This window comes from Triturus cristatus, chromosome 6 (assembly GCF_964204655.1).
Source record: "Triturus cristatus chromosome 6, aTriCri1.1, whole genome shotgun sequence".
Lineage (NCBI taxonomy): Eukaryota > Metazoa > Chordata > Amphibia > Caudata > Salamandridae > Triturus > Triturus cristatus.
The window spans coordinates 1168153514-1168179818 of NC_140589.1; positions in this window are offsets into that span (position 1 = coordinate 1168153514).

A 26305-nucleotide genomic window follows, 5' to 3' on the forward strand; every position below is an offset into this window, starting at 1 on the left:
CCAAGATTATGCACTGCCTTATTGGTTCAACATAACACCTTAAAGGTGATTCTTTCTTTAACAGGAAGCCAGTGCAGATTTCAGATCTTGGGATACTCAACAAAATTTGGGATTTTTCAGCAAAAGTGTAGCCGCAGCATTTTATATGACCTGGAGTCTATTTATGTTACATTTATGGATGGTCAGAAGTAGACTGTTGCAGTAGTCTATTTTAGACATGATTAGTGAGGTAACTAATGTATTTTGCAGATTGGCAGGTATGAAAGGCAGAACTTTTTTTTGATTATTCTAAGGGTGTACAATGTGGAAGAAGTAAGATTATTTACATGATCAGTAAAATCAAGTTTAGAAGCAATGACCACTCCCAAGTTTCGAGCCTTTTCCACTGGAAGGGGAGTTGGGCCCATTGTAGTTGGCCAGGCTGACGGATCCCTAAAGCATGATTTTGGTCCTAAAAGTAGAACCTCTGTTTTTTCTTCATTCAGCTTAAGGCAGTATCTGTCCATCCAATCGTGGACAGCTCTCATGGAGTTTTGAAATTTATTTCCAGTCTTAGCATCCTTTTTACCTATGGAGACAGCAATTTGGGTGTCATCAGCATAGGGTGTAAGTGAAAATCTGAAACTTATCATATCTGCTAATGGGGAAACATAAGTGTTAAAAAGAGTAGGGCTCAGTGAGGATCCCTGTGGGACTTCACATGGCAGGGAGAAGGAGTGGAAAGTACAATTTTCTAGCTTCACTACTTGCTCCTGATCCGCTAAATAGGATTTTAATAAGTTCCAAGCCAGACCTGTGACTCCACAGGTAGTTAAGCGACTTAGTAGTAATTTATGATTGACAGGGTCAAAAGCCACTGTGAGATCTAGCAGGATTAGGGCTGCCCCTTTTCCTTTGTCTAAAGCCTGCCTGATTTCTTTGGTTGCCTTGGGCATAGCTGTCCCTGCACTATGGCCCCTCCGGAAGCCAAATTGTGTACTATCCAGGAGCTTGTTGTTCTCGATGAAAGATACCAGTTGATCATTTAGAAATGTTTCTGCTATTTTGGATGGTAATGGAAAACAGGAATGGTTTACATTGATGATTCATGATTCAAAGTGGCAGGACATCCTGGAATTACTAAGTCTTTTATCAGTAAGGATATATTTTTGAAGGCCAAGATTATTTGCTGAGTGTAAGAGATATGTAAAACATGGCCATACGAAGCCCATAATAGTAGTTCACATAGTAAACTTCTAGGTTTGTCGAGACGTTTCCTTGTTCCACTTAGACCTAAGCATAAAGTCCCAGATTTACAAGAACTTTGCGTTGGGTTTGCGCCACTCTTTAAATGCAAACCTAATGCAAAATGTTGCATTGTTCTTTACAATACAAAGTAAATCTCGATTTAGATTGGATTGTAACCAAAGGTACCACACAGCTACACAATGCTCTGTCTTACAATACTTTACCTCAAGGGGATGCTCTATGGGTGGCGAAAGGGTGTTCCTGTACAGCCACATATGTGTTTTGATGCAAATCCCTAACTACAAAGAATTGTAGACAGGGATTTGTGCCAAAGTTTTGCACCTCCATGAGGCAGGCACAATGAGGAGGAATGCTTTTATTTCACCATGTGTTTTTCTCTTTGCATGTGTGATGCATTCCACAGCACACAAGGGGAAAATGCCTCAAAAATATTTTTTGTAAAGGGGGACACCTTCACGCAGAAAGATATGCCTACCACAATGCAAAGTCCTTGTACTATGACACAAGGATATCAGTGTTGAAATATGACAGCTTAAAGTGACCAGTGCAGAGAGAAGAGCAGGGTGACGTTTTAGTAAACATGGCACTATGCTGCTCTCTAACATCCATACAGTGAAACAACTTTACTTGTTGCACTGTGTTGTATGATTTATTTGTAAATATGGGCCACAGTGTCAATTACGTTTATTGTAGACTTGTCCAAGTGCCTAGCAACTCTTGTGGTTTTGAACCATTTAACTAGGATGGATCAACGCAAATCAAATAAATGTTACATCAAATACAAATTATATTCATAAAAGTGCAGTGCCAAACAGTTAAATACATACAGTATAAAATAAAATATAAAAAAACAAATGGATGAATAAAACATCTATTGGTTAAAATTACACTCCCCCAACAAAATGCATAAACCACGAAGTCCTCAATTAAAACCATACAACAGACCTATAAAGTGTTCATTGTGAGATGAGCTCTAACAGCTGCTTTAAAAAAAACACCCAAATTAATAGTTTCTTCCTCAACCACCAAATAAAAAAACATATCCAGTGCATCTCTCAAGTTCTTTATATCTCATTTCCTTAAGAAAGGAATTAGAAGCTGCTTTGAATACATAACATAAGAGCCACATAAAAATGTGAATGCGACATTGTGTGCCCTGAGTTTCGATCACAGGAACAGGGCAAGGAATTAGACCAATATTGAAGCCCATTGGAAAGCACAGCAAATATTTCACTGTGCCAGCCCTGAACTAGAACAATAGGCTCTATTACCATTGACCCCTAGCTCTAGTGAGATGCCCTGCAATATTGCCTATAGGAGCTATGAACATATAGGTTGCCACCCTCACCCTTTGGCTCACCAAACACATTCATTTGAAAGCATCCTGATTATATAAAGCCTTCTGTAACAGTTTAAAAAAAAAATATTTAAGTTACTGATTGGGTCAGTGAAGACCCGCTCTAGGTTGTTAGAGCAAAGGCTAGATCCAACGCTAGTAAGCCAGGGAATCTCAGTGCCTTTTTCACAACTAAGGTAATCCAGGATGGGGGCGTGGCTTGGGCGCCGATGTGGCAGCGGACTAACCTTGCTGTCACCGAGATCTTACTGCAGACGAAGGGCGGCTAATGGCATCGATTCACGGCGGTTTTTGAGCTCGGACGCGGACGTCGGTGTGTCCGCTGATCAAAAAGAGCCCCTTTCCCTGCTGTGTGGATTCCGCTATCGCCCGTATTTTCATCTTTACAATGCAGCTCGTTTCCTGAGAGATTCGCAGCTGGCATTTTGGGCACATTATGCGGCTTTGCTCCTGCTCGCAAACGGACATCTTGCAGGTATGCCGGCCGTTATGGTTTTTCTTCCTTTTTTTGTGCAGGACAGTTTCTATTTCTTTTTTCAAATCCCTCCATCTCTAAACAGCCTGCCATTCAATTTAATATGAGGTAAAAAGCTTTGCGGCTGCCATTTTGAGAGCCTTACACCCACTTACTTTGGTGTAGCTTTCTCACAGTTCTGTTTCACCTTCTGAGAAGTTTTTCTTTCATTCTCCAGCAACGCTTCTCAAATGTTTATTAATGTTCTACCCTTACAGTACCAACTCCAATGGTGATTATTACCCTGCTATCACAATTTTCTGACTGAGGTATTTTAATTTGGTGAAGGACCCTCCTGCAGCCTGTTCTATGACAGAATTTCTTGTTTCATTATACCGTTTGCCATAGCTGGGTTGTGAAAGGTGCAGAAATTCGAACGCTGTTATAAGACAATCATTATATTTTTTGGTGCTGCATAATTCTGAAGGTCTTGCAGTTTCAATAATTTTTATATATGGAGCCTCTTCCTTCGCCTAGTTTGAAATTAAATTCAACAAACATGTCTTCATCTCGCAAAGATTCTAACTTGACCACTCCTTCCAAAAGACATAAGAAAGAACCCAACTCACCCAATAAGTCACCATTACCAATTAGTATGGAAGACCTTATGGAGGAGATTAAGTTGTTGAAGCCATTTGTCATTGACACTAATGCTACCCTTCAGAGGCTTGATGAAAAGTGGTCTAATTTGGATTCACGAGTATCTGTGATGGAACAGAGAATTAGAGATGCGCAGGATTTGATACCTCAAGTAGCGGCCATGTCTAAAGAAATTGCTTCTCTCAAGACACAAAGAGAAGACTTCGAAAATCGCAATAGGCGAAATAACCTTCAAATTTATGGTATTCCTGAGGGCGAAGAAGGGTCCGACATGCTGGCCTTATTAAAATTACACATTCCGAAGATTGTTTGTCTCAAGGATGGTATCTCTTTCAACTTGCAACGTGCTCATCGCATCGGATCCAAATCTGTGGAGACTTCATCGTCTTCGTCTGTACATCGTCCTCGAGGGATAATTGTCTTGTTTTTAGAATACACTGAACTGTTAATGGTCCTTTCAGCAGCAAAATCGAGAAAGCAGATGCTGTGGTCTGGTCAAAAATTATTCTTCTCCCAGGATGTGGACCGCGCCACTGCTGCTCGACGTAAAGACTTCCTTTCTCTTCCATGAATGCTAGATACGGACTGGTTTCACCCCTGTTTTTTCAAAGTTACCTATAAAGATAGATCTTATTATTTTGATCGCCCTGAAGATCTGCGACAATTCATATCTCTCCACAAAGGGGATGATATGGAATTTGGAGGGCCTTGAATCCAACTGCTGTTTTGTTCTATGTTTGTTTGCTGTGTGATTAATATCCTCAAAGTTCTATCTATTCTCCTCATTTGAGTTGTTGTAGTTCAAGATTTGTTGTTGTGTAGTTCAAGATTTGTTGATGTTATCTTCTTTTGTTTTTTATGGTCTGGCGGCCTTCTTCAATGGTTATTTCTTATTGTGTTTTAATTATTATTATTATTATTATTTTTTTCTCGTAGCTGCTCCTTCTTGTGTTTCGATTCCTCTTCCAGATGTCTTCCTCCCCCCTGCCCACTCAACCTGACCCTTAGGTTTACAGGTGTCTCTTATGTCTGGTAAGTGTTGATTATATTATTGTTATCTTGGTCGTTGTCATCCACTAACTTTATTTCATTCTATTTTCTGTCTATTGGTCTCCCTTATTTATTTTTTCAATTATGTCATATTTCCTTTTTCACTTTTCTTATCTAATAGTCTGGATGGATCTCGGTGTCGGTGTCGGTTGTGTCGTCTGTCTTCTCTCGCGGCTCCCCGCCCCTACATGTTAATCTTCTCAATAAGGATATATATTCTGTTTCTTTTGACTGAAGTTTCTCGACTTCTAGTCAACTTTCTTTATTACTTGCTTTTTCCACTTTCTTTTTTCATCCCCTTGCTTTTCTTTTCTTTTCTCACCCCCATTTCTTGATTATGCCTCTTCATCTTTGTACATTCTTTTTTTTCCCCTTTTTTACTTCTTTCTGATTTTTCTTCCGTCTCTTCTCATCTATCTCCTCCTTCTCACAATTCCTATTACGTCATCAAGTTGTAATTATCTATATCTCCATGTTCAATTACCAATTATCAAATGCTTTCATGGTTTTGTTATTGGTTTCCTCTATAATGAATATATAATTTGGCTAAATTGTTTTTTATTATTAACACTGAATTTTATTTATTTGAACGGTAATGGCTGACAACGTTCGAATTATCTCATGGAATGTTAAAGGTTTGCGCAATCCGGTTAAAAAGCAACGTGTACTTTCCCATTTATCTAGACAACAATGTAAAATTGCTATGCTACAGGAAACTCACCTTAATGAGAGTGATGTCAATTCCCTTAGGAAGCAATGGGTAGGTCATGTTTGTTGTTCTCCATCGAAAGACAGGAAAAATGGTGTTGTAATACTTTTTCACAAATCTTTATCCCTAGTGATAGAAAAAGAAGAAAAAGATGAGGAAGGTCGCTGACTCCTTCTTCATACTACTATTAATGATTCCCAGGTTTCCCTACTTAACATCTATGGCCCCACAGGCATTGACTCACAATTCTGGCAATCCATGTCCCACACTTTAAATACCTGTTTGAGTTCTAACCTTATAGTGGGTGGTGATTGTAATCAAGTCATGGATCCCAACACAGATAGGAAATCCTCCTCCAAATATATTCCCAATAAAATGCAAAAAACTTTTGTTAGGACCATTTCTGCAAGGGGTCTTATAGATGCATGGAGAGTATATAACAACCCCGATAATTTAGAATATACATTCTACTCTCCCACTCATAATTCTACATCTAGAATTGATTATATATTTTTAAGTCCACACCTTCTTCCACACCTCACATATGCAGAGATTGGTCCCATTCTTATCTCAGATCACGCACCTGTCATAATTAGCTTAGATCTTCCTTCTTCATCTCCCCAATCTCGCCATTGGCGGTTTAATAATTATCTTCTTAAAGACCCTATCTTTATTAGTGGATTTAAAGATTTTGTCTCTGAATTTTTTCATCTTAATTCCCCTCCTGATATGCCTTTTCATTTTGTCTGGCACTCCTTTAAAGCTACGGCTAGATGATTTATTATAGAGTATGTAGCTACGAAAAGGAAATTGTTTCGTAAAGAATCAGTCTCCTTCCTCTCTTCTATTAAAAAATGAGAACATGCATATTATTCATCTAAGAATACTGACTCCCTCAAATCTTTGATTCAAGCCAAACTAGATTTTAATAGGAAATCCACTGAAGAGGCTTCAGGGACACTGCTAAAAATCAATTCTAAGTTCTATGGTGGTCATGACCGAGCTGGTTGGTTGTTGGCGAACTATTTGAAAGTGAAATCTCAACGATCTAGAGTTGTTAAGATTATTGACGACCACGATACCCCTCATTTCCAAGATGAAGAGATATTAACCTGTTTCACGGACTTCTATAAGACCCTTTATACTCCTGAATCTTCCCCTTCAGACACCAATTATGGACTCCTTCTTTGATTCTTTACCTCTCCGCTCTTCCCCTCTTCCTGATTGTTCTATTTTAGAAGGAGATATCTCTCTTTCTGAGATTAAATCTGCCCTGTCCATGTTACCCAAAGATAAGGCTCCCGGCCCTGATGGTCTCACTGCTGAGTTTTATTCATGTTTCTCGTCAGCTCTCTTGCCCCATATTTTATCTCTTTTTCAATACTTTGCCTTAAATGGAGGGGCTAGAGGCTCCTTTCTTGAAGCAATGATCTGCCTTGTTCCCAAAAAAGATAAAGTCCCCTCCCTATGTGCTAACTATCATCCCATATCTTTGATTAATCTTGATTGTAAGCTTTTTGCCAAGATATTAGCTCTTCTCATTAATCAAGTCCTTCCGGACTTGGTTGGTTCTGAACAAACATGGTTTGTTAAAGGACGGTCTATTTCTGACAACTCCAGAACTTTCCTCAATATAATCCATCTTGCCTCTAAGAGTACCTCTCCTATAGCTGCAATAACCCTAGATGCGTAAAAAGCCTTTGACCGTGTCAACTGGCTTTTCATGATGCGTGCTCTTAAATGGCATGGTTTTGGCCCTTCCATTCTTTCCTTGATTAGCTTGCTTTACTCTTATCCTACTACCTCGGTTTTCGTCAATGGCTCTCAATCTTCTTATTTCTCCTTACAAAGAGGCACTCGTCAGGGTTGTCCTCTTTCTCCTTTACTTTTTATTCTTTCTCTAGAGCCCTTTCTTCACTCTCTAAGACATTCCCCTCATTTCGTGTTTTTATACATAAATCTGTAGAAGTAAAATTTACTGCATATGCAGATGATATTATGCTATATATATCTGATCCATCTACTTCCCTACCTGCATTCACTGATATTCTCTCATCTTATGCTGCCTTGTCAGGATATAAATTGAATTTTTCTAAATCTGAAGTACTCCCTTTAAACAAGTATTGTCTAAAAAGTATGTTTCAGGGCATTCATTTTAAATGGAATAGTAATAGTATCACTTGTTTAGGAATTAAATATTCTTCTACCCTTGCAAGAACAATTTAAGTTAATTTGTAAGAGGTTTTGTCTAAAGTTAAAAGTATGGCGGATAGATGGTCTCCTCTCTTCTTGTCATGGTGGGGCAGATTAGATACCATTAAAATGATGTTCCTCCCAGTTATTAATTTTTACCTATGTTACCTGTTAAATTACCTTTAAAAAATTTTTAAAACCTTAATGCCATTTTGAGTAATTTTCTTTGGAATGGCTGAAAAGCTCACATTTCTTTGGCCCTTCTCTCTGCTCCTAAAGATCGGGCGGTGTTCAGTTCCCTAACTTTCGACAATATCACTCTTCTTTCCTAATACGCCAAATGCTACCGTATATATCACCATTGGAAACATCTACCACTTCTATTTGGCACAGATTAGAGAACTCTCTGATTTCTTCCTTCTCCTTTTCCCTTCTAGCAAGTTTCTTTCACCCTCCTCGATTTTTTAATTGTCCAACGATCTAAAAATTTATTTCAACCTTTCATTCTATCTATTGTAAATCTTGTAGCCCTTTACAGATATTTCTGGATTCACCTCTTTGGCACAACAAAAGAATTAAACTGTCTAACCGTACTATCTTTTGGAAGACATGGGCCGCAAAAGGGATCTTTCAGGTTAAACAGATTCTCGATGTCTATCTTTACAAGAAGTTCAATCTACTTTTGACTTATCTGCATCCTCTTTATTAAGATATGAATCTCTACGTTTGTTCCTGACGGAACAGCTTTCCCTAATTTCTGAAGCGTCTCCTCCCCTTCAACATCCCCTGATAGAACCTTTACCCACTTCTTCTTCTATTAAAGCTTCCCAAATCTACAAGTTTTTACAATTTTCCCTCCCTACTCGTCCTAAAAGTAAAATTGAACTCATATGGGAATCTGATCTACAACGTACCCTCTCTGTTCATACTTGGAACTCCATCTGGGCACGCATATATCACACCTCATGCAATTCCAGTACCACTCAGACCCTTTATTATTTTTATCATAGATTATTTTTAACCCCTTTATCGATTTCCAAATATGGCCCTAATTTATCCCCGAATTGTTGGGTATGCCCCTCTAATCACAGCTCCTTCATGCATTCCTTTTCCTTATGCCCCAATATTGCTCAATTTTGGACTAAGATATGTGAATCAATTTCCACTATTTGTAACATTAATTTTCCATTTGATAAATGTTTACATTTTTTCTGGGAAGTAATTCTGTAATTTGGTTTGGATCACGTAAGTTGGGTATATTTGTGGACCTTTTAATAGCGATTGCTTTTCAGGTAATTACTTCCAATTGAAAAGACGCCTCCAAAGTTTCTTTTTCAGCATGGTGGAACCTTCTATGTTATCATCACAGACTGGATCGCGCTTTTGCCAAATCATCTCAGCAACTTATTCGTAAAGAAGCCTTTTGGTCTTCACTTACCAATCACTTATCGGCGTCGGCATTGCGTAACCAAACCACTTCCTTTGTTTTTCAACCACCATGAGTATATTACTATCTTACTCTTTTAACTCATTGTTTCATACTTAATATTGTATAGTTATCAGTTTATCTTGGAAACCGTTGTTTATTTGACGATTTATTTATTCTTTATATAAGTTATAAGAATGTCATTATTGCACCTCCGTTTTCTTTTTTCTCTTTCTCTTTTTCTTTTTCTTTTCTCTCTTTCCTTTTTCTCAGTCTTATATATCTTTCCTACTCTTTCTTCTTCCCTTTTTATTTTTTCTTCCATTTTCTTTTACTTTATCTTATTTTTACTTCCCTTAAAATTAAAAAATGTAAAATGCTATTGGAATTTTAGGTACATATTTTCTTACTTCGTTTCTCCATTTGACTTATTTTTCATTCTCCTTAGCTCTATTATATTAGTTATTGGCCAAATTATATATTCAGTTGCTCATTTATTGATTCTTGTTGTAGTTGCATGGACGTATATTGTACCTATGTCTTGACATTATTTAATAAAGCTCTTAAACTCAAAAAAAGGCAATCCAGGATTATATTTCTCGTTAAACAACCCTTTTCCTTTTTTTCAAATTGATAGCCATAATAGATGGTCTTCAATGTTGTTGTCTTCGATATAAGGGACGTCCAGTTCTCTAGGGCAAATAAAGGTGGGAGAAGAGACAGGTGCTATGAGAGCCTGTCTGCTCCACCTATTTTCCTCTATCTGAATGGTTTTACATTTCCTGGAAACCCCACACTTCTGTGCCATACATCGCTGTAGGAAACAATTGGGCTTTTCTATATTTGCAATAATGGTGAAAGTGCTCCCCCCACCCCTCTCGACTGTGGTAGGCTAAAAAAAGTGGCAATAGGTTTTGATAGTTTTAGCCTGCTTTGTGCAATTTGTGGTGCTCACTAGGATGAGTCATGTTATAGCTGTTCCTTGTGTACCCACATCTGATGGGATGACATAGTTGCTTGCACACAGTGCTATCTGATTGCATTAAATTCCAAAGATTCGGATTGCTGATAGAGGATCAGAATTTTTACAAACGTTTGCTCTGCTCTATGTGTAGAACTAGATAGTTCTCTCCACTAGTTACCATCCTCATTCTCAATGACAAACTAAAACATATAATCAATATGCTGAATAGAATTTGGAATATTAAGCCTAATCACAAGATGGACTGGACTCTGTCACTGTATTTTGCAAAGTTAACAAACAATAACACAGATCACTCATCCATAGGAAAGCCACTTTTTTAATTTGTTTTTTAATTGAGATCCATCAAGAATACACAAATTCATCCACATCACACCATACAAATAGCCAATTAAAAAACCTTTTACAATAGCCATTTGAGCAATAAACAGTCAGTTGAAAACAGGTTACATAGTTAAAAGCAAGGACAATAACCTTAGAATAGACGAAAATTAGAGATCGGGCAATGCCACTTTTGTTTGTATGTGTGGTCATCATTTCTGTTTATTGCCTCTGGTCAATACTTGTCTGTCACAGTTCCTTCCTATGCAAGAACACTTAGCTGAGTTAATTTATGTGAAAACATTGCACAAGAGACATCAGGAAAATCTAAAGAGGCGTATTCGTTTTTTGATGATATGAGAAAATCAGGACCTCGGTATGTTTTAGTTGAAAAGGCATGTGAGTCACAAAATATTGCATTTGAAAAAAACCATACAAGTGGCAAAATAACTTTATGCAACACATCCTGACAAACGAGAATCCACACTGCAGAGATGAGGGTAACTCTAATGAAGGAAGCTGGACATACTGCTTACTGTTTAGTGTGGCTCTAGCACTGAGGAGTGATACTTCAAACCCACTGCCATTAAGTTCCATCCAGTTAAATAAAGTCTAGTGGTGATCCTGCTGGTCCCTGATATCTAGCCTGAGGCTGCATGGAGTAAGCACTACAAGGCTGAATTTTGAAAATGAACACACATTAACATGATCTTGCAACTCTTGCCTATGCTGGTGAAATGACAGCCATCTTGGATTAGTTGGTATAACTTCCTTGTTGTTCATGGCTAGACAGTCATGCTACAGTGGTCCTGCAGGAAAGGGCTTTGCTACATGGAGCTCGGTTTCCCTTGCCAACAAGAATGATTTAAATTGAGGGACATTGGGAATATAGAGAAGTATTCTAAGAAGACATGTTGTTGGTGAAAGTGAGCGTTAAACCATCATATGGAACATTTATCTGAACTCTTCTAAGACTGAGGTTCTTACTTCATACTGATTGATCCTGTGATAGAACAGGAAGAGTTCTCAGAATTGGACTTTGTTGCATAAGTATTTATGAATGTCATGCACAAGGTATTTCACATACAAACTGCTAAGAATAAAACATGACAGAATGTTAACACACTGGTTGGTTATCTTGCCGTTCCTCAAAAGTCAAGCAAAAACTATAATTCATGATCCACACGAGAGTGTATAGTAATAAAGCTTGAACTAGCTCTTTCAGTCATAAGAAGTAGTAGTGTATACATGCATAGCTTGATGTACTCATTTGTCTGCTTTGGTTTCAGGAATTGCCAGTTTCATATCATACTACAAAGAGTTTGTTTTACAAAGATTTTTCTAAGGTACATACCTTCACTATTATGGTTAAGCATAGATTCACATAGAACCATAATGACAAGTTACTTAAGATATCCTGCAGCTATTCACCACACAATGCTGACACCCCTGAGCAACACAAGTGACAATAGATGGATGCTGAACTCTAAGGGGCAGATTTACAATAAAGTGACGCATTTGTAGAGATGTGTCACTTTCCCTACACCACTCTGAGAAACCCTTGCCCCACCATGGATGCGCCGTATTTACAATATGGCTCGCCATGGCGCAAGGATTGACAGATGCAAAAGTCACCATTGCTGGAGTCGTGTCTAAAGCACGATGCAACTCCAGCAATGCATGGGGATGCCTATCCTAATTTTGTTGTGTCACTCCTTATGCCTACTCCAGACAGGCACAAGGTTTTGACGCAGTGGCGTCCTAGAAGTGGCGCAGTGAAATTTTGTAGATTTCACTGTGTCACTTCTACGAGGCTTTTTTGCATGGGAACGCTCACACTGCATACATTATACCTGACGCAGAACTCCTTAGATGCATCACGTTGTAAATGGGCCGCATATTTACACCAACGCTGCATCACAAAAAGTGACACGGCGGTGCAAAAATGACGCAAGGAGCTTGTAAATCTGCCCCTAAGTCTTTGTTTTTTCACATATTCCATTTCCTTTTATCTACTTGTGCAACAGGTGCTCATATTTGTGTGTGTGTGTGGCACTGGTCAGAGTAGAGACTGTTGTAAAAGTGCATCACTCCTATTGGATTCCGAGCACAACCATTTGTGCATTTTGTGACAGCTCTACTTGTAAGTCACTGGGATATATTTTATTCGAACATAAAACAACCTAATTTGTAAACACTAAACTGAAAAGTAAATATTTAAATAACGTCAAAAAGGTTGACAAACATTCGAGAATCCATAGGTATAAATTTATGAATGGACAGCTGGGCATAACAATATGAAAACAAATAAAAATAACAGCTCGGAGGAAAGAATAGTGAAAATATTTTTGTAAAAGCCAAGGACTGCTCCATCTACTTTCCCTGCAGCCTTTTCCAGCGCGCAATAACTCATGACATCAACTTTTAAACTACAGGTGTACGAAATTATATTTGTTCCTATTTGCTTAAATTGTACTTCGTGTTTACTGCATTTCTTCGTATTATTCTATCTGATAAAATCTTCGTTTCCCATCATTGTCAATTTGGAAGACAGGAAGGCTCATACCTTCAAACTGTTTACCATCCTGCCTCCGCAGTAAATGATCGCAATAACTCCCACAGCGCTTCTGGCTTGTTTATTAAAAATTGACTTATTCCTACTGTTGTGACATCAGTAATTCCTCTATGCCAGATCTGCACCAATTCAGTGGACGCCTGGAAAAGAGATAATAAGGTAAAACAAAAAAGCTTGTTCTCCCAAGATGGAGGATGTATCATAGCTGGAAGGCATTTCTGGGATACGACTCTGCAGCTCAGAATCAAACAACAGCAACATGCTGACCCCAGGCATGGCAGTGTTCTAAATCGCCTTAATGTGTTTTTGTACATTTGGATTGTCGCACACAGGGAATTGCCAGTCAAATATAACAAGACAGTCATATTGGCAGTAATGCACATGAAATATAATTAGATCTGTCAGCTTTTACAAATATTGCAGTAAAAGCTGACCCAAAATGAAAGTATATCTATCTCTGCATCAAAGGCAACTCTTGAATCAGTCAATTTTTGATTGTAAATACTGTTTCCGAATGGTATAGGGCACAGGTTGATGAAGTCTGCAGGAAGAGGCATCTCTGGAAAAGGTTTTTGCCGGGTCATCAGTGGACAACTGTAAAATTAATCAGGCATCTTTAACAGGCTCAGATGGCATCATAAATCAAGAGTCCGAAGACCCAGTGGTTTGTCCGTGTTACCAGAACACAGAGATGACATCGATATAGGGCGATAATAGACATGGTACCAGTTATGTATTTTCCATGTCCCATATTTAATTTTGGGCAATTATCTTGAAATCTTGTTTCCTTGAAAGAGCAGATACTTATGGTTTGGAATTAAAATGTTTTGATTTTGTTTACCTTACTTGAATAAACTATTTATAAACCGTCAACAAACCCAAGCCACCCAAACCCGCTCCTCGCCCCCGTGAAGAAACTGGGGCAGAGTCAACGAGGAGCAACTCAACTCCACTCTCAACCGCTGCAACCGACCCCAACATCACAGCTAGGGAATTCCACACTTGAATCTCCAACTGCGCAGACAAGCTCGCCCTGCTACGCAACCCCGACACACAGCGCCACAGGAAAGGCGCCTGGGTCACCACCGACCTCCAAGAAGCCAGATGCACCTGCAAACGCCTGGAGAAGATCTGGAGAAACAGCAAGACACCCACAAACTACACCACCTACAAGGAATCCATGACAAAATACCACCAATGCATTAGGACCACCAAAAGGACCATCATCCACAATAAAATCCTCACCAACTTCCGCAACTCCAAGGAACTCTTCAGTGTCATCCCCGCAACAAAGCCACAGACATCATCTCCCCCTCCCAGGACCTCAGCAACTAGCTCAGATCCTCAAGATCAAAAACCTCCACGATAAATTCAACGACAATACGCCCGATTCCGCAGCAATACCGACTGCCGGCAACACCAGCCAGGCCACCATATCCTTCTGGACACCAATGACGACTGAAGAGACCACCTCGATCATGAAAGGCATCGACTCAGGGACCCCCACAGACCCCTGCCCACCACACATCTACCACAGAACTGCCAGCACCATTGCACCCAAACTACAACGCACCTTCAACACCACCCTCGAGACCACCACCTTCCCCAATGATTGAAAAAGCACAGAAGTCAGACCCATGCTCAAGAAGCCCTCAGCAGACCCGTCAGACCTCAAGAACTACCGGTCCATCTCGTTCCTCCCCTTTGCTGCGAAAGTCACAGAGAAGTCTGTCAACACAGAACTAACTAGGTTAATCGAAGACAACGCCATCCTCGATTCTTCCCAGTCTGGATTGCGCAGCAACCACAGCACAGAGACTGCCCTCATTCCTGCCACAGATGACATCCGCACGCTCCTAGACCAAGGCCACACCGCAGGCCTGATTCTACTCGACATGTCAGCAGCATTCGACACCGTCTGCCACCGCACACTCACAGCCAGACTTCACAATTCTGGCATACGGAACCACCCTCGACTGGATCCAATCATTACTCACCAGCAGAAGCCAAAGGGTCAGGCTGCCACCCTTCAACTCCGAACCCACAGAAATCAACAGCGGAGTTCCCCAGGGAACATTGCTCAGCCCTACTCTCTTCAACATCTAAATGGCCCCCCTCACCACCATTGTCCATCAGCACAGCCTCAAAATAGAATCCTATGAGGATGACACCCAGCTCATCCTCTCCCTCACCAAGGACCCCGACACCACCAGACTCAACTTCCAGGAAGGAATGCAGGACTTTGCAGCCTGGATGAGCAACAGCTGCCTAAAGCTCAACTCGGAGAAGACAGAAATCCTCATCCTCGGAACCACCCCACTGGCAGCACCCCCCGAACCCCACGGACCACGTTAGAAACCTCGGCATCGTACTTGACTCCTCCCTCTCCATGAACCATCAGGTCAACGCTGTTGCCTCCAGCGGCTTCAACTCCCTCCGCATCCTCCACAAGACCTTCAAATGGATCCCGCTCGAGTCAAGGAAGACAGTCACCCACGTGCTCATCACCAGCAGGTTCGACTACGGAAACGCCCTCTACACCGGCATAAAAAAGTCTGTACTCGGCAAGCTCCAGACAATACAGAACATCACCGCCAGACTAGTACTTGGTATCCCTCGACACAAGCACATCAGCCACCACCTACGAAAGCACCACTGACTCCCCATCGAGAAGAGAGTCACTTTCAAGATACTCATCCGTGCCTACAAATGCCTACACAACCCCGGACCCCAATACCTCAACTACAGAATCACACTCCATGTATCCAAAAAGGAACCTCTGATCCACCCACCTCCTCCACGCTGCCATATCACAGCCAAGACCTGGAACGAGCTCCCAATCGACATCAGACTTGCCCCATCCCTGAACACCCTCAGAAAGGTCCTCAAGACCTGGCTCTTCAGCTGAACAGAACTCCTGCCCCCCCCTCCCCAGCGCCTCGAGACCCTCACGGGTGAGTAGTGCGCTTACATTTCCCTGATTGATTGATTGATAAAACAATGGGCCATGGAGAGACTTATTGGACTTATGGAATTATGTGGCTGCAATAGTTTCAACATAACTATATATTTAATAAATTAACTAACATTTGTCACAAAATTCATAAAGTATTTTTTCAAAATAAATTATAATACTGATCTCAGAGAAAATGCCACTTAACTTGCATTTTTATTGTATCATTTAGTCAACCTTACCACATAATTTGGTCCTCCATGGAGCATGATACTAATAGCTTTGACAATATTAAAGCTCTGTAGCGTGATTTGATTGGTACCATTATGATGATAACATTTGTATTTACCCAGTAACCATGAATACTTTCCATATTCCATGGTACCCTGTGATATATAAGTATTTGTATCCGTATATACCAATGTCCATTGTGAAGTAAAAAAGTAAAGACACCAAAGCAAGTAACACACACACACACACTCACACACACACAAACCCATATGTATATATTAACTGAAAAAACAAGGGTTATAGGGAGCTTATAGTTGAAATAAGAAAAAACGTATGTTTAAAGCCAAAATATACTGAAATTCCCTACTTATAGTTTCCTCAGCTAACTATAACTTGTGCCACATTCAACACTGCATGTGACCTCACATATTGCATCACTCATGACATGTTGAATTACATCATTGATAACATCACTGATAACATCTGAAATGTCATCATTGATCATCCTTTGGGTTTTCTATACATTTCTAGTTTTCCTTTAAAAAAAATAGTAATAAAGTAGCATCTTATTATCATAACTAACTATAATGTTGATTTAAAGTTTATTTATCTTGGCCCTTAGGCCACCTCCAAAAAAAGCCTAGGGGTCAGGGTGTCCTCCCTACATCCTTACAGGTTAGTTTTTAAACATGGTCAACAGACATTTGGATTTGGGGTACAGAGGGCAGTCAATGGAGTGAATATATCATGTATTGGGGAAGATATATAGACAACTGCCTTCATCTGTGGATGGGTTCAGAAGAAAAACTGATGGGCTTTTGCCAACATTTGAATTCCAATAACATGGGAATCAAATTTACCTCAAAACATAGCACAACACAAATTGAGTTCTTGGATATAGAACTCTATGTCAGAAACAACACACACCACAGCAGGTTATATCGAAAGACAACAGTGTGCAATTCATTATTACATGTGAGTAGTGCTCACCCCCCATACCAGAAACAAGCCATTCCCTTTGGAGAGTTCACAAGGGCTCGAAGAAATTGTAGTGAAGAACAAGAGTTTCTCTCCTGCCTTGTGGAAATGAAGGACAGATTCAAAAGAGGGGATATAACCACCAGACATTGAAGAGGGTGGAATGAAGGATCTTAGCTACACAAAGGACTGACACACTAAAAGACAAAAATAAAGGTACTGACATAAAATAACCAGTCAGATTGGTAACTAACTTCAACACCTTGACCAAATCAAAAGCATGAACAGACACTGGGGTATTCTCAGGACAGACAAAACTTTGGAAGTATGCACCACCAGACGATCCCTAGTTACATATAGGAGTAACAGGACTTTAAAAACTATTCTCAGTCCCAGCATCCCCCAGGTCAGGAACGATACAAATTGGCTCACCAAACAATCATTGGGTTTCTACAAATGTGGATGCTGTGGGGTATGTAGATGGGTGGAGGACAAGAGAAAGAGTTTCATGGCGATTGATGGACAAACATACATAATTAGACACAATATCAACTGTTGTATATGTGATCAAATGCGAATGCAACTAGATGTACGTTGGTAGTACTATCAGGAAATTGAGGGAGAGGATCAGTGAGCATGCGAGGGCATTGAAACAGGGAGACGAGAGATACCCTATGGTCATACATGCGAGCACCTGCGAATCTCAGGGCCCCTGCAAACAGTTCTCTTTCTTTGAGTTGGATCAAGTCCAACAAAACCAGAGGGGGGGCAAAAGAGAATTAAGACTGCGCCGCACAGAGGCAACATGGATCATGCACCTCAAAAGCGAGGGGGTTGAACACAGACCATGAGATGCAATATTTCCTAGGGGATTGATCTTCCATAGGATAACAGGGACAGAGCATAGGAACAGGACATCGCATACACAACAAGACTTCACAACTAATGTATCAAACAACATCGACAGATATGTCAGATAGAAGGAGGCACACATCCTTTTATAAGAGATATATACTCTACATTGAATTCAGAGAACACAACAGACAGATTCTTTGTTGTCAATGTCATGTAAAACAATGTGTGACTGTTTTATGTAAGTCATCCGCATCATATGAGCACAATAAGTTTGTAGTGTTGATATATTTTTGACAAAAGAATGGAATACATTTTACAAACGTTTTTAATCCAAATATCTAATGGAAGGATATATTACTGTTTGCCTCTTCACCCAAGAACATTCAAATCTCACTTTCCTTCAAATGGATGACAAAACTTTCGCTTTAATCACCCTGAAGTCTCTCTTTTATCTTTATTTTTAATTCTATTTTGCTGCTTTTTGAACCTGTGTTGATTAATATGAATCGATACATAAATCAGGATATTGGTACTTGTAAACATAATACCAATATATATTGCAGTATACTCTTCATTAATATTTACCCAAAGATCTGCCACCTTTCAAATGTTATGTTTTTTCATAAATCACCACCCCATATCTTACAGATATTCATGGTCGTAATGTTATCCCTGGGAATTGGAATTATTGACACTACGAATGAAATTAGCTGAGTCTTAACAATTGGTATATGCAATTTGAAATATTGGAGATGGACACTATTTTCATAATAATTAGATAATAGAATCAAGTAGTGTACGCAGAGAGGGGCGGAACCGATCTCCATTCTCGAGTTCTCGCTCTACTGTTTGAAGTCCACTACAAACCGTGAACATACAAATAAACCGGAACAACAAATACAGCACTTCCGGGTCAACCAACACACGCAGGAAGTGGCAGAATGAGAAGAAGCATACATGCTTAGGTAAGCTAGTGCTATCGTAGATTTACTTGGAGAAAAAGGGAATGGGGGTTCTTTATTACGCCGCAAACTAGAAGTTAATGCCCCCTTTGTATTTGACAGATACTCACCAGTAACGGTAATTCGTCACAACCGAATTGCGTTGGGACACTAGGGACTCAACCATTGTTCTCCACTTTGAACTAACGTTAGGTAAGATCCACACGCCTTTGAGCATTAAGAGAAATGAGTATGGAGATCTTTTTAAACATAAAGCCTGTGTTATAGCGATGACAAGGAGACTATTTGTTTTAATTGTAGACACACAACTAATCTTGGGAGAATATTAAATCCATCTTAAACAAAGGAACATTTATACACGGCCGGAAAGGAAGTAGAACCGGCGTTGAGGTGAGTAACATCTCACTGGCTCCTGTGGTGCATATATATATATATATATTTTTATTAGGTTAACAGTGGAATTTACGCTTTCTGAAAATACCCCCTCAATTTTATCTTATAGAACGGGACATATTCGTCCGCTTTGTTTATCAGGTTGAAGAAACAATGTCTAATTATAATCACATTCGGCCTAAATACCACTAGACCATTATGAACATGAATAACATACTAAGATTACAAATTGCACATAGCCATTGAGTCATATCCCTCCACACCGTTTTTGCACTTATTTTATGACACAAAATTCCGGCTTCCTTAGCAATCCAAGGTCTTTGGGACATAATATGAACCCAATTATTTTCTTTACACGTGAACAAATCACGGAGACAATTGCACTAATGTAATATGAAGCACTATTGTATTTGGTTAGGACTTCCCACCTTTGGAGTTATGGTCAAGGGACAACACTTAGGCTCACTGTGATAACGTTCTATAAAATTAGTCACAATGTCATGTGACATGTTCTTTATTCACTTGGTGTTCAGTATCACAAATTTTAAGTCTTGTATAAAACAGTATTGGATCAGTTGATCCCATACGCAATTTTCTTTCTTGTGGCCATGAAGAAGTCAATTGGGATATTTCCCACAACGAAATACGTGTTGGCTGGGCAATTTCACGTGAAACATAAGAACAACAGAACACCAAACGACTCATTATTGGAAAAACATTTAAGGAGAATTGATCTCACTGTGTATCTTTATTACATGATTGTGACAAAGACATGAGATGTACAATCAGACACTAATGTCAATGATTAACCCTGGGCGGAAAACTACGCTACGCTCACGGAGTGTGCATAGCAAGTGCAACTACGTGCTACACGAATCGAACGTAGCACAGTGCAAAAACGCGTAGCGTAGCGGGCATTTTTTGCTCGCTCCCGGTCCTCAACGTCAAGTTGGCGACCGCGAGCGAGCAAAATCACCATCCCAGCAAGACTTTTTCCTCGTTCACGATCAGCAACATCATCATGCCGATCGCGAGAGTAGAAAATGAATCTTCCGGCGAGATTCTCAACGCAGGGAGGTCAGGTTTCTCTTCTCATTGCAAGTGGTCGCATATGCTCGTAACCGCTCGCAATGAGAAACTACCAGTCCGCATTGAGAAAGCTGCCGCTCGAATACAAATCTACTTGAGCGGCAGAAAACGACCGCTTTCACTATGCATGATGCCGTTCACAATGATTGCACAGTGCGGACAAGCATCGGGCACTGTGCAATCATTGCGCACAGCATTTCCCTACCGCACTACGCAGTTCGCGTAGCTACGCGTAGTGCGATGTAGTGCAAAGTGCATTTTGCGTAGAGTAGCGTAGCGCGACCACCTGACCTACGCCCAGAGTTATCAATGATATCAGCCTGTGCATTGGACAAGTGTTTCATCATGAAAATGTTTCAGTCGCCATAGCACCTATGCATAGATACACCATTTGATCAAATCTGTGAATCACCTCTGCTTGGTTTTCTCATGCCATGTTGAATCCCATAATATATCAAATATGTTTTTATCCCATTATGTACTTCCCAGATATGTATGCCCATGTGTAGGTGAAGTTAATGTTTATGATACCTCATAGATAATCCTACACATAAACAAGGGTAGAGAGGTACATCTCCTTTTCCATCCTCCCTCTATATGAAATATTGCACAATGAAAAGGAAAAGGAGGAAATGTGTATATTCTGTGAAAACAGAAATATCACATTGGAAAAACACAAGCTTTTTAAAATTTGTGGCATGCTTCATCATTGGGCTGCTACAACATCCCTGTGCAGACCAATGTCTGAGATGGAGCAAAGAGATATGAGGAGACAATACATACATGAATATCGGGATCTGCTCAGCACAACAATAAACAAAGAAAAGATTAAAACTACCTCTGAAGTGGCTAATATGTCCTTTATGCTTGGACTCCCAGGATAGGATGAAATGAATTGATGAAATGGGGGTAATTACTGCCCTTTCAGCTCTAATTCCTGTTCTCTCATTGATATGTTTCAGCCGCTATCATTCACCAACAGTGGGGTTGTTCGGCCTTCCCTTGGACTGAAGATCCCTCTGTCTTATCCTCCCCCTACCTACTAATTGTGTTTTTTTGAGGGATGGGGATACATTTATCCATAATATAATAACCTTGTGTGTCACTTTATGGGTACACACACTACGAGTAATCCTGCAATGACAAATAACATAAATTAATACAAACAGTGCATTTTTCAATAAAAACATGCTAACGATCGGCGCCAAGTGGAATCCACAAATGGCTGGTTCTACACTTGATGATGGTGACCATACCATTAAGAGAAGCATTCACATTCCAAATGACGACTCTCTGACAACGTGTTTCATATAACATTAGCAGGTACTCCACCACCCCTCGCAGACAACACCCACAAGTAAAGTTTGTGAAAAGAAAATGTTAACACCAAAAATATCGCGTATCGAGTTTAATTAAGCATTTCTCTGAAACTGGAGTGCAAGCAGGAGCATCTCCCTCTAGTCACACTCTGTTATGAATAGTAAAAGAACCCATTAAAAAATCCACATACATCTTAATGTAATGTTTTCTAAGTAAATGTCATGCACTTGTGGTTTGCATAACACAATCTCATGCAACCACCTTATGCTGGAATGGATCTAAGCAGCTCACAGCCTGAGACTTCCAATCTCTGGATGTTACTATCAGTAAACCAGGGCAGCTGACTTGGTTTGTTAGTTCTGCTCTTAAATAGGTTCAAATTAATATAGTGAAGAAATGGCCCTTTGTTCCGGTCATGTAATCTGATTGGAAAAATTTAGTTGACTACACTGAAATGAGTGTAGCCACCCCTGTGTCGCCATATTACGTACTTCTTCACTGGAAGGAGGCTGCTTCCTAGCACCTCTTGCTACCCCATCTAGGTGCTGTCTCCTCTGTTCTTCTGCTCTAAATAAACTTAATACCAATCATGTTTCCCGCTGCCCCAATCATGTGACTCACAGCTTTGGTCACATGATTAGGGCGAAGGTAAAATTGGCCGGTTAGTAGGACTATCCGGTAATGGTCCCACCATATTTAGAGAAGGCCCAAGGGGATAATAAATAGTAGAAAAAAGTCTGTAAAAGATATATGCAACAGGAGAAAAACCCTCTCCCTGCCTCTCAATGCCCCTGTAGTATGCAAGCCGAGTACAAGTTCTCCGATCACTTGACTAGAATCTCCGGTCACATGATATAACCTAGGATACAACATAGTGTCTGTGGTACTGAAAAGTCACTTATCAACAGAACTATCTGCACTAGACAATTGAGTGTGTATTTATGTATAAGAGGGATAAACATATTATATTTCTCATTAACCTTAGGTGGTACAACTGTATAGGCATCACAGCTCTCATTTTTAATGGTATGTCTCAGTGCTGAGGTTTCATTTCACATGTTCCCCTCTTACCCAGTGCATTCCAAGGGTTTGCAAGAGCTGGGTATCAGCTCCATACTGGAACATGAATCCTGCCTGTGTATTTATTTACAATAGCCCCCTTTGCCCATTTATATAGTTAAGGTATCACTTGACACTAACCTTAATACTGCTAGTTCATCAATTTCTTCAACATACAGGTTTTAAAGGCTATTCAGCTGATGCCACAAAATATCATCATTAAGTCCAATTTCATTGCTACAGAAACAATAAATCCACTTCTGTTCACGTTTGAGCAAAACATTTGTTGCATCCCTGATATTATGGAGAAGGGTGGGTTTGTCTAATACAGTTCAATGGATATCTCTAACAGTACAGTTTTTCTCCAAGAACTGTGTTGCGAGTTTGATCATGGTTTTGTTACATCTAATGTTACTAACACCAACTTTGGAGGTAATTGATAGAACTAGGGTACAGATGTTAATTTTGGGTGAAGGGTTGTATCCCCCTTCTTTATTGACCCTTCCTCACTGTTGTCAAAGAAGATTCTGAAGCGCACCTGCCTGAAAAATTTCCACAAACATCCTGAAGACGTTTCAACTGAGACAATATTTGGCTAAATTCTCTTGGAAGGTACACTTCAGAATCTTTGACAAACTTGAGGAATGGTCGATACAGAAGGGAGATACAGCCCTTTTCTCAAAATAGGCATTTGTACCCCATTCGTCTCAATTACCTCCAGAGCTTTCGGAATTCGAGCAGGCTGTCATACATGACATGGAGGGAATGAACAAAACAATGAAGTAGCCTTTCAGAAATGTATTCAGACTAGAGATGCAAGCTATTCAAGAACTTAAGCAGACTCCCAAAATAGTCATACAAACTGCTGGCAAGGGGGAGCCATTGTAATTCAAACTGAGGTGGCTTACAAACATGAATGTTTGCTCCTGCTGTCTGACAGTAGGAAATATAGTGTACTTCCGGCGGACCCCATCCAGGAACAACAGAAAGAGATTGGTTCCCTTTTAAATTAGATGGTCATTAATGGTTTGATGCCCCGTAATAAAGTGATATTTCTGTGTAACAAGAAAGCGGTAATTCAATATTTCTACACTTTACTAAAAATGCACAAACCAACCAGACCTCCGATGGGACGACCAATAGTATCAGGGATTGGCTCAATACAGGAACCCCTATCACAATTTTGTGATTTTTTTTCCTGAAGCCATTAGTCCAGAACATGAAATCATATCTCAAGGATACCAGGTATGTTCTAAATCTTATCAGGGGCATGGAATTTGATCCAGAAACAGATTTCCTGTTAGGTCTTGACATAGAATCCCTCTATACTAACATACCACAAATTGAGACTCTGAGGGTGATTGACCACATCTTGTATCAGGAAGATTGGAATTTCCATACTCCCAGAGCATTCACATTGGATATGGCACTAATAGCCCTCACCAAGAACCTCTTCAAATTCAATGGTACTATTTATCTACAGGCCCACAGCACATTTATTGGCAGTGCATTTGCGCCTAGCCTGGCATGTTTGTATGTCTCAGAATTCGAAAAGAAGTTCATCTATGGACCTGACAAACCATAGACAGGACATATCAGACTGTGGTGATGATACATTGACAATGCCCTCTTGAGGTGATCATGTTCCATTGGTGAATTCCTGAATTGGCTAAACCTTCATAATCCACTTTTACGCCTTCACCTCTACTATTAACAACACATTTCTACCTTTCCTGGTTTTGGAAATAAAGGCAGAGGATGGTTGACTGCTTACACAAGTATATCATAAGCAAAAAGATGGGAACAAACTATTATCATTCAACAGTTTTCATCCAAAGTCCCTGTGATAGAATCTCTCCCTTGGACAGTTCCTGTGCCTGTGAAGAAATTGTTCTACTGTGAGTGATTTAGGATGGAATCACAAAATTCTGCATGAAATTGGAAGAAAGAACTACTCATATCAAGTAGTTAACCGGGTACAAAAAGGAAGAGCATGTAACGATAACACAGAGGCTCTTTTGGAGAGGAGAGTAAAACCTAAAATTGACAGAGCACTTAGTGTCGCAACCTTGAGCACAGCTTCCAATCATGTAAAACCGATTATCAATAGGAACTGGCAGATTCTGAACTCAAATGGTTTCACTTGAACAACACACATGTTCTCTGCTAAAAAGAGAGCCAGCATTAAAGCCATGTTGATTAACACCAGGCCACTACATTCTGGTCCCAGCCATAAATGCAGGATGTGGGATTTCCCACCAGTGGTAGGCTGCATGGCGTGTGGATCATGATGCGTCTGCCCATTGAAAAAACATTCCAAAATAGTAGATATAGGCCTAAGTTACCCCTTGATTCAAACCAAACACACTAACTTTAATTCAGATATTGTCATTTACCTTAATCATTGTCCATCTTCGCCTTTGCGGGGTCCCGCTTCGCCTTTGGCAGACCTTTGGTTCATCCTGCAACATTTTATCCTACGGTGTTGTACTTTGTGGTTCTCTGCTGACACCGAGCCTCCGCTGCTGGTTCTTGTCGTCGCTCTGGGGAAAGGAAGGAAGGGAGGAACACTACATCCCCCAGGCGCCCTCTGCTGATTCCACCTGTGCCTAGGGCCGCCCACCCGCCCTCCCGCCCACTGGTGCTACAAGAATCCTCGCGGAACCCGCTGGCGCGGGTCCCGCTTCGCCTTTGGCAGACCTTTGGTTCATCCTGCAACATTGTATCCTGCGGTGTTGTACTTTGTGGTTCTCTGCTGACACCGAGCCTCCGCTGCTGGTTCTTGTCGTCGCTCTGGGGAAAGGAAGGAAGGGAGGAACATTACATCCCCCAGGCGCCCTCTGCTGATTCCACCTGTGCCTAGGGCCGCCTACCCGCCCTCCCGCCCACTCCCGGCCATTCCTCTTGGTCCCACTGTGTTGTTGGTCCTGGTAAAGTCTTCCGTTACCAAGCATCTCGTGGACTAAGTGTGGATGTGTTTGCATTAGTATACAGTTATTTGTACCACTTGTCTAGCTTTGTACCTCGTAACTGAGCTTATGGCCATGTCTACACGTTCGGGTAAGGGAGGTGGGCTTGGCGGAAGCACAGTTAGTGGCACTTTAGACCAATTTTTAATACGCGCCTGTTCTGTCCTCGAAAAGGATATAGCTATCACTGAACGCCGTTTCTCTCTTGATCAGCTCAATGCTAAACGTTCATCACTGGGCAATATAGCAATGGCTGCTTCCCCCGTCACAGAAATCAATCAAACTAATACTATCACACTGGGTAACAACCAAAGTACGGCGTCCAGAATGGATGTAAATCTAGATAGCTCTTTAGGTCATGGCCCTTCGCCACAGTTAGACTTGTCCCGTTCTCCCCTGCTGGCAATCTCAACGGCAGCCTCAGAGTCTATTGTTGACCTAGTACCTTCCCCTGATATTCCTGTTTCTCTTGAGTCACCTAATATTGCCGGATCTAAAGCTGTCCCAAGTAAAAGGAAAAG